Source organism: Pinus tabuliformis, chromosome X (assembly GCF_031772625.1).
Source record: "Pinus tabuliformis cultivar Carrire ecotype Pingquan chromosome X, CPIR1, whole genome shotgun sequence".
Classification (NCBI taxonomy): domain Eukaryota; kingdom Viridiplantae; phylum Streptophyta; class Pinopsida; order Pinales; family Pinaceae; genus Pinus; species Pinus tabuliformis.
In genome coordinates this window covers 1,420,945,795-1,420,953,872 of record NC_142308.1, presented here as the reverse complement: position 1 = coordinate 1,420,953,872, position 8,078 = coordinate 1,420,945,795, and the positions used below count along the sequence as shown (strand labels likewise).

At 33.8% G+C, this 8,078-nt stretch overlaps 1 pseudogene; it reads left to right on the top strand.

Annotated features, from left to right (window-relative positions):
- The first annotated feature begins 1,177 nt into the window (after positions 1 to 1,177).
- On the top strand, positions 1,178 to 1,783 carry LOC149145363 (S-adenosyl-L-methionine-dependent uroporphyrinogen III methyltransferase, chloroplastic pseudogene; annotated as a pseudogene).
- Positions 1,784 to 8,078: the final 6,295 nt, after the last annotated feature.

The following is an 8,078-nucleotide window of genomic DNA, read 5'->3' as shown; positions in this document are numbered from 1 at the left end:
CATCAACTTGTCTAAAATAATATTGTCATGCATTAACAAAACTATTAGATCATGAAATCAAACTATATCAGGTTCTAGAACACATAATCATCATGGTCATAACATGTTAGCATCATCTACTTCAGTATCACACATGAACATGACATCAAACTTTCATCAAGAGTTAGATTCATATGATCAGGGCAGCTGACAAGTGTATCATCATACTTCAAATATTATAATCACTACATCACTTCATCATATTACTCAACCATCAGGTTAGGGCATCCAAATTTTATCACATTGTCCAATTTACTAAGCTTATCAAAACCTAAACAAGGTGTTGGGCGATTTAGTTGTCTGCTAAATCCCTGTCATTTAATTTATCAATCCGGGGAATCGTAAACTTAGAAGCAAACCAATATATATGGGACCTTAGATGAAACAGGTGTAAGAAGTTTGTTTAGAATGGAAATGCATATTACAAATCTAAACTATCAGATCTACTCTATGAAAGCATAAAAATAATGTTTGATCAATGGAATTATTTTACTTTAGAAGATAGAAACCAAAATAAAATGAAATTAATTTTTTTACCTGTTGCCTTTGCGCGCTAATTCCCAACTCCAACAAGACAAGTTAGCATAAAATGTTTTCAGCTCTTATGAAATGTCCATTTGCAATTTTTTTTAATTATTTTGTTTTTTTTTAAATTGGTTTGAAATTTTATATATATATATTTTTTATTTTTTTTTTAATTATTTTGATTTTTCTAATTTGTTTTTGATTTTTTTTTATAAATTTAATATAATTATAATCATATTAATATATTAATATAAATAATATAGTGATATATTAATACAATCGTAATTCATATTAATACAAATCAAATATTATCAAAAGATATCAATCATTAATAAATTATATCTAAATATATACAAAAACAAATCAATCATTAAAAAAATATAACTAATAATATACAAATCAAAAGAAATCAAGTCATTAAATAAAAATATTTAAATATAAAACAAAAATAAAATAAAAATAATATATTACAATAAATACAAAACAAATTTAATCTAATAATGGAAAAGAAGAATGAGGGTCGCTTGAATCTTCTTTTCATGGATGTCTCTCCCCTTGTTTCAACGGCCATTACAATTCCAGCAAGTATTATATAATTATTCTTTGATGCCCAATGCATCCACCAGTCCAAAGAATTATTTCATTCATTCCATGGCTCCTCAGCTTTCTGCAATCACCTCTCGATGTGAAGGGCTCCTCCCCTTTTACTGAAGGGCATTCGGCACCCACATGGCTGCATAAATATTCCTCAGTTACTGGAGGCTCGCCATCGTTTTCATCATCCTCCAACGAAGAAGTGTTTGTCGAAGAAGAAGAGCACGACATTGCTCTGCAGCGGCCACAGTTACATGAAATGCTAAAATTGCTCAGAAATCAGCGGGATACGAAGAATTCTCAAAGGAAGAAGAGAAGTGTTTATCTGGGGGGAACTGTCCCCGGCAATCCAGAGCTGCTAACATTAAAGGCTTTCCGACTCATGCAAACTGCAGATCTTGTTTTGTATGATCGCCTGGTATCCACAAATATAATGGACATGGTTCAACCTGGAGCCAGGTTGCTGTATGTTGGAAAGATTGCTGGCTACCATAGTCGAACTCAGGATGAAATTCACCAACTCCTCCTTAATTTTGCTGAGGCTGGAGCAACTATTGTCAGACTCAAAGGTGGCGACCCATTGGTGTTTGGAAGAGATGGATTTCCTCCGACTGCAAGGAGTTGAAGTAAAAGTCATTCTGGGAATCACTGCTGCTTCAGGTATCGCAGCGGAACTGGGAATCCCATTGACACACCGGGGTGTTGCGAATAGTGTTAGGTTCCTCTAACCAGTTTCAGCAAACTCGTGTTGAAAGGGCTTGTGCTATGGCTGGATTGCATGTTCTTCGCTTGATGCCAGAACCCACAGCAGTAGCCCTGCTTTGCGCGTTTTTTTTTTTTTATTATTATTATCTAATTGCTTGCTGCAGGGGCTCAAGCTGCAAGTTCACAAGATATTCAAGGCACCATACATCTGATCTGCACTTCCTCGGAAACACAGACTAATGATTCTCATAATCGATTTTTTTTATTTTTTATTTATGGTTGTTGTTATTTAATGTGGGCGCTTCAGCCAACGAAACTATCAGATCTTATGCCAGCAATTAAATTGAATTTTTCTCAGTGAGCATATGTAAGGTCTTCCCACTTGCGTTCTATATACCTGCCTATCTTTCATTGTCGCTGATATAATCATTTTTTTATGTTGCACAGATTGGCCATAACGGTGGAAGAATTTTGCCCATTCCACCCGGATTTGATAGAATGCCCTGCAATACAGTTCCAGTTTTTGGTACGGAGCATCATGTGAGTTGCAAGAAGCATCAAAATAGGATGGATACTTGTGGAGTGATGAGAACTTCTGGGAAGGAAAATCTTTATTATGGATCCCTGTCGACTACATATAATGAATTGCATTTAGCTTGTACGCAAGAAGTGTTCAAATTTCTTCTGTTATTGTTTTTTTTCTTTTTTAACTAAATTAAAATTATTTTGTTGAAACTAAAATTGTTTTATTTTGTTTTGTGTTAAAAAAAAAATTAAATCCTATATTAAATTTTTTTATTTTTTTTATTTTTTTTTTAAATTAAAATCTCTAAAAAGAAATTTAATTTGATTTATTATTAAGAAAATGATTTTTTTTTTTTATTTTTTTTATTTTTTTTTAATTTGATCTATTTTCTAATGTTTTTTTTCTAACTAAAAAAATAAAATTGATTTATTTTGTTTTTTTTTTAATTAGTAGATCATTTTTTTTGTTTAAACTAAAAAAAATAAATAAATTCTATTCCTAGTTACTACCAAAATAAATTTAAATAAATAAAAGGAATTTATTCCTAAGAATTTTTATGTCAAAATCAAATTTTGTTTTTTAAATTGATTTTTGTGTGTTTTTTTTTTTTTTTGGTTTAAATTAAAAATGAAAACTAATTTTTTCTAAATTTATTTTTATAAAAAAAAAAAATTAAATTTATTTCTAAAGAATTTTATTTTATTCTATTTTTTATTAAAATCAATTCTTTTTTAAATAAAAGAAAGTGAATTTTTTTTTTTTAAATCAAAATCTTTTTTAAAAGATTAAAATTTTATTCTAACCCTAAAAAAAACTTAGGATTTTTTTTGATTTAAGATGATTTTTTTAAAGCAAATGGAGACAAGTATATTGCTACCCTGAAAACATCTATAAACATGCTACTTTCTGATCCTCGAGATCGTACAAAGACGCAGGAGGAGAGCATACTTATTCGAAACATAAAATATGATCCTACCTACTCTATGCTAATTGAAGATTACAAACTATTACGTGTAATTAAATTTCCAGTGTAACCATTCACGCAATAGTAGTAAAAATATATTCATTTTCAATTTCGCAATTTTAAAATGAAAATATACAAGGATGATCGAATCTAGTTTTTGTGAGTATGATCTAATGAAATAAAAACAAAATCGATCTAACCTTGTACTTGTTTGAAACCATCGAAACCACTTGTCGATAAGGCTTTCATAGGCGTGATTTCCATTCTCATTCAGATCATGCTGCAACTTCTCTTCGTCCTCCTCATTCTCCTGTTCAAACAATGGTTCATCGTCAGATATACAGGATGATTCTTCAAATGTTAATTCATTGTTTTCTTCTAGAGGAGTAGTTAAGCTTTTGGCTGCTGTCAAGATCTCTTCTTCGCAAGAAGAGGAGATCCTAACATTTGCTAGGATCTGAGCGAGTTGTTCCAAACTTATACTCATCGTTTTTCCATATATACATATGGATCTTTATTGTGTTTTTGTTTTTTTTAATGGGGGGGTTTTTGATTTGCGTTCTATTTCTATGTTTTCTATATGATAATAAACTTAAATGAAAATTCCTAAATGCAATTAACCCTAAATGATCCTAAATAAAAATTCTTCCTAAACAATCTTCTTAACTAGCTTACATCTAAGTTTGCTTTCCCCGGCAACGGCGCCAAAATGTTGGGCGATTTAGTTGTCTGCTAAATCCCTGTCATTTAATTTATCAATCCGGGGAATCGTAAACTTAGAAGCAAACCAATATATATGGGACCTTAGATGAAACAGGTGTAAGAAGTTTGTTTAGAATGGAAATGCATATTACAAATCTAAACTATCAGATCTACTCTATGAAAGCATAAAAATAATGTTTGATCAATGGAATTATTTTACTTTAGAAGATAGAGAAGAGTCTCTTGTTCAAGAGTCCTGGTTGTCCTTCTACCATCTTTCTATAATAACATTGTCAAACACCTAAGAAAGCAGGAAAGAAAGCATGTAAATGAAAGCAAGTAAATATTGTTTTCAGTTCAGTTCTTAATGGAGAAGAGTCTCCTAACTTAGGAGGACTTGATTTCTCTAGATACTGAAAGGGAATCAATATTCACATAAATGTAATCTAGGAAAGCATAAGAGAAAGTAAATCTTATTTCAATTTAATCTAGCTCATGGAGAAGAGACTCCTAACTTAGGAGTTCCTGGTTTTCCTTCTCACATCAAAACTAGCTATTGAAAGGAGATCAACCTTCACACAACAAAACATGGCCACAACATGAATTCATACTAAAATTATCTATAAGTATTTACGAGAAAGAAATAAGATGAACATCATAATTGAAATTAGTATATTCACAACATTACTTTACAACAAAGTGCACTTATCTCAGTATGGGGATCCTTCCATTCCTCAATGAGCACACATGAACAACTATCACACCTTAAGAATCAAACAACACTCATAACTCATGATTTGGAGAAAATGGTATTATTCATGTTGAATGAACATAAATCTAATGCTAATGAATAATTGATAATTGTTCTCTCTCCCTCCTCCTCCTTCATTACATGATTTGGAGGATGCTCCTCTTATTTATACATGAATTAGGGATATCTACTCAATAAATGTAGATCCCTTAAATATCTACTAGACCCACACTTGTCTCAACTTATCCCCAAATACTAGAAACAAATCCCATGACACATCAAAATCTCCATGATCTTTCTCCTTGGAATAAGGTCCACCTCTTGAGTTGAAATTCGAATTTGATCTTGGGAGGCCACATAAGGGTGCCTTGGAAGCTTCCAAATGATCTACACTTGTCATCAAACTCAAGCCACTTTTAGGTATAAGCAAATACATGTTATTTTTCTAACTTTTAATCATAAATTCACTCTAAATACATGAAATTAATAACTTTGGAAAATGAGAATATAAACTCATATGGTAATGGAAATATAGGGTTATGTAATGATAATATGGTGAAATGAGATGACAAAATGAGGATAAAAGGTGAAAATGGAGTGAAAATTAAGGTTAATTTGGAGGCCCAACACACGGTCAACAATAAGATCCTTAAAATCAATCTTATTGTTACACTTCTATCATCATGGTTATCATGATTATCAAAAGCATTAACAATAGTATCGAGTCACCATATATCAAAAATCTATGTATCTAGCCTACTTCATAGAATCAAGAAATTTGTCATGTCTAAAAAGTAAGATACTTGCCAAACATCAAGTATGCCAATATATCATATTTACTGGAGATCATACTTACTTTCATATGCATGAGTTATTCATGAAGGTGATATTCCTATCATACCTTAGGGCTTACCTTTCCATCTAATATTGCACCTGAAACAATATACTATACATACCTTATAATATTCAAGTACCTTTGCACTTTGTATCACTTTACTTATCATGGGAAATTGTAGCTCTTTTCTTCTTGCACTAGCCATCTTTTTTTGCACCTTAGATGACCCTCAAGAAGGATCCTCTTATGAAATCTCATCAGGAGGTTAGAAGTATCCAAATACTCAAATATACATGTAGGAAGTATAATCAATGATCAGATCAATAAATCTAAAAGAGAGTAAAGACATAAAGGGGTAACATAAATCAAAAGGCACTTATATTCAATGAGAGGTGGTCATCTCCCTCTTGAACGAACCTTCAAGAGCCATGATAGTCCATTGTCCCTATAACATTGTTACCTTCAATATTTCAACCAACTTCATTAGCAATTAGTGTTACCGGGAAAAGTGTCTATTTAGAACTGCTCTATCCCACTAAGGTGTGACAGCTGCCTTAGAAACAAACAGAGAAAAACTACTTTTGTATTTCCTTTATGAATTATAGATAGAGAGGAATAGAAAGAACCAACCTGTGTCTTGCGCTAATCCTTTGATCCAATCCCTCTCTTCTTTGATAGTCTCCAGCTACCTGCTCCCTTGCTTGCCCGGCTTCACAAAGTACCTGTAAGATCACAGAAGAAGAGCACTATACAAAGACATGGATCTATATTCATAAACAACTTAGGATCAGATTTAAGTTAACCATACAAAATGTAACAAGCATCAATGATACAAAAGCATGGAGGAAAACTCAAATATTTTTTTATTGATAAACCAGCGGTTCCGACCCAGCATCAACCTCCCAGCAAAGAAGCCCCTCTTCACCTCAAACAAAGCACAAATCACCCAACAATCTGATGTTTGTCTCTAGAAACCAACAACAATTCCTTACAATATGCAAAATTCCAGCCTCTGGATCTCTGGGATGAGGGATCCATATATAGATATCTGTAAGGAGGATGAGTCAACTTGTGATTTGATTAGTGTCTTCTCTCTGTCAGTTCTTGCTTCCACTTGGAGACTGAAGACCTCTTACTGATCCTTGGTCGAATTCAGTGAGGCAAGTGTCACAGGAGAAGATTCTGGAAGCTTCCATTGTCTCTCCACCTCGCGGAATGACACTGCCATTTGTCATTTCTCGCCCATCGCACCCCACAGAAGGGACTTTTGAAATGCAACGCACTCTCACAGTGTATTTAGGTGCAATGCAACGCACCTAGCCAGTGGAGCAGCTGAAATGATCATATTTTGACCAATTCTTAGTTTCTGGTGGAGAACTTCTGGGAGAAGCTGTAATCTGTTGACCTTGTTCCTTTAGGGGTTAGAAAAACACTTTTAGGGACTTAGGAGCCCTTGGTTTATGGACATTTCATGCTTGGATTTTTAGGGCACAAAAATTTCTATAACAGTTACCCCCTAAAGTATGAGGCCGTTAACCTTTTGGTGTCGGGTGAAATGCTTTATTATGAGGATCCAAAGTTCTTTCAATGCTGGGAGGAGACCTGTAATAAGATACAATACAATACATTATCTTCATATTGTTTTCATGATCTAGTTGAGGCAGGCATTCCCATGCTCAGCTTTATAAATTCATTTCCATGTACATAGGACAGACAATCGTCTGAGTGTAGACTGATGATTCTGGTAGAGCCATCATCCTTTTGAGTGGATGATTATCTGTGCAGCAATGATGTACATTTAATGTCTTTATTTCCCTGAATATATATCGCAGCCCGGATGGATGAAACTAGATCCGGGGTCTTCAATCTCGTCCGATCTTCACTCAAAGTACAAGTCGATCCATGTGAGAAATGTTCTAAAGTCGAACATGGAAAGACATCGCTTGATTACCAGTCAATGATGTAAACTGTTAACAAGCGCGAGAGGAATCACCGATAATGATAATGATCCTCAAGGTACTGCAGTACAATTCACGTGGTGTGAATAAAGGACTTGGCGTCAAACACCACGCAAAATCTTTCGGTCGAATGCCATTGATGTAAACCTGTCGCCGGAAGTGAGAAACTTGCCATTGAGGCATGCAAGCTTCAAAGTACTGAATGGGGTGTTCCTAGATCAACTTCTTGGATAATGAGCTGATGTCGACAAGAAGTGATCTGTCACAGGAGGGCCTTAATGAATCCCACATCAATGACACGGAACGGAGCAAATGATTTTGATGGAGGTGAAAACGATCTGGTGATATAAGGTTCAGGGTGGCGGTCATGAAAGAATGGAGTATAATGTATGGTAGTGGGTGAGACATAGGTGAATTCTCAGAATGACTTCTCTTGAACATATCGGCGACACTGATGTGATGGATTGGTAGCATTAGCC